The following is a 2,580-nucleotide window of genomic DNA, read 5'->3' as shown; positions in this document are numbered from 1 at the left end:
TTTGTGGACATATCTATATTACAAGCTCCTAATGATGGGATTTGTGACCCACGTAACCGTCTGTCACCCACAGCAACCAGCACATAAAAGGTGATCCTTAGAACTATGTTGACTGAATCAAATGAATGACTTTCCTGTTAAACTTCCCAAAAGGTGGAAAAATAATTTCCCCAGTCACTTAGAGGATTAGTTGTCCTTTTTGAAAAAGTGAAAGAAAATCAAGAGAATGGCCTGAAATAGTGGACATTTTCCCAGAATGCTTTGAGGAGTTCCCACCTGCGTAACAGCTGCTCACACAATGGATTCTGCAGACAAATAAAGAAAATTAGTGAACAGGCCAAACCCTCTTCAATGGAAAGGGGGCAATAAAGATATCCTGTCTAACTCCTCCTGGCATAGTCAGTAACAAAATCTTATCTGTGAATCACCAGTGGCTGGGTGGGAAGTGCCAATCAACACTAATTTGGTGCTATGAATGTTCTGGCAGGAGGGACAGGAGGCTATCCTGCTAAATCTTATTTAAATTAGCCAAGGTGGGCAGCTGCCACGCAGATAATGCTGGTGGAGGACAATGCGAGACAGATGATTTACCAATTAAATGAATCAGGCTTCCCAAACACTGATGGCCCGAGGACTGGGGTGCCATGTGTTTCTGCCAGACACAGATCTGTTTCCATAACCAAATTAGGCTTCAAGTTTATAACTCAGATGTCTAACCCTCCCTACTTTGTCTCCCGCCCCCTACACACATACAAAGAAGATCGCATGTTAATGAACAAAGCTCAGACTTTCTCCATTTCTCCACTTGTCAAAATCTCTTTCACCTTCGGAACCAACAGTAAATCACACGTTCTGCTTGAACAGGCTTTCAGACAAAACCCCTGCCAAATGGCTATCATAGGAAAGAAGCCTTTGTCAGACCCTAGGCATTGTGTTTTGAAAGGGAAAGATAGCCCATGTGGAAATAGGAAAGCGTGTTCTGGCCTTTCTTTTAAAAACGCAACGTCTGGTGCAAAGTAGAATTCAAAATTGAATTCAGGCACCAGCTTTCCAGGGAAAGCCAAGCCAATGAGAAGACAGAGGATTTTATAATAACAATAATAACCAATATTTCTGTAGAAGAGTTTGCAGAGTGCTTTATACTATCTCTTGTTTAATCCTCAGACAAATGCTTGGTATTTTTATTATAATCTTCATTTTATAGATGGAGAATCAAAAAACTTATGTAGTTTTCCTGAGATCACGTAACTAAGGCTTATTATTAATTTATTTTATTTTATTTCTATTATATCATGTTATCTCTCCAAAATTTCTAATTCTGAAACTCTGTGAGTATAGATCTGAATAGCAGGGAACCACAAACAGGCTGTGTGTGGCCGTGTGTAGCTTCTATTACAAAAAGAATGAAAATGGAGGGGAGGATAGAGAGGAATAAAGAAAAAAAATTTAAATAAAAGCAAAATGGTAACACAAAAGAAAAAAGATCATAAAAAGAAATTAAGGAATTAAGAGAACAGAGATTTGTTCATCTTTGGTTTTGCTCAAAAAAGCTATCCACATTCAATTGATCTTTTATTTTTCAGAGAAGCGGAAGGCATACAATGAATTTTTTTTTTTTTTGTACTGGATGCTGCAAATATGTCTGATGACCCAGACAAGGTAAAGACCTCAGACTAAAGTTTCTCGGATTGTGTGTGAAAACACCACACTGTACCCAGGAAGTGCATTAATGTACACAGTTACCATTCAATAAAAAAAAAAAAAAAAAAGACCTCAGACTAGTCAATGTTCTCAAAGATGAATAGCAAATTTAAAACTGTGGACCAAAATAGGCTTTAGAATCCTTAAAAAAGTAAAGCTAGAGAATGTCTTTGAAGCAATTAATTGTAAATACCTGATTTTATAACTGAGCAAGCAGAGAAAAGGCTTGTACTCATCAATACAACTCATGACAGAATTAGAACTAGATCCCAGTCCTTGGGTCTCCTGTCCCTCATGGCTCTAAAGTCAGTAGCCATCCGTAACTGGAGTTTCAGAGGGTAAGAAAAAGCCTACCGTGTCCCAGGCACTGGCTGGACATTATTTAGGGGACTCCAGAGCAACCTAGGTAAGATCTGCCTTACATAGATGGAAGATTTTACAGTATGGGAAAAACTCACTGGACGCAAAGGCAAACATGACCTGTTGTGATTCTGGAAAAGAAAATCATATCTCATTTATCGCTTGGAGCTGTTTGAAGAGCTTGGCAAATACAGGAACATAGAAAGCTGATGGGTATATTTTTTGTAAAAATCCTTAACACCTTTTGTCAATTTTCTAGAGGAATTTTTAGAGCTTGTTAAGCACGGAATAAACCAGGGGAAAAGATGTCATGTATTGTCTTTAGACCAGTATCTTAGACTTTAAAGACTTTATACATACTTCTACAAGACTTATATAAATAAAATACCTTATACAAGAAACAAAAAGTAGATTTAAAAAGATGCTAAAGCAATAACTGAGAAAATGACATGAAGGCTGTGTTGACCAGTTTGATGGAAGTATTTCAGATTGCATGTGAAAACCCCACACTGTACCCCA

This window comes from Otolemur garnettii, unplaced genomic scaffold (genome assembly GCF_000181295.1).
Source record: "Otolemur garnettii isolate 467f Iridium unplaced genomic scaffold, OtoGar3 scaffold00055, whole genome shotgun sequence".
NCBI lineage: Eukaryota > Metazoa > Chordata > Mammalia > Primates > Galagidae > Otolemur > Otolemur garnettii.
Note: the sequence above shows the minus strand (reverse complement) of the source record.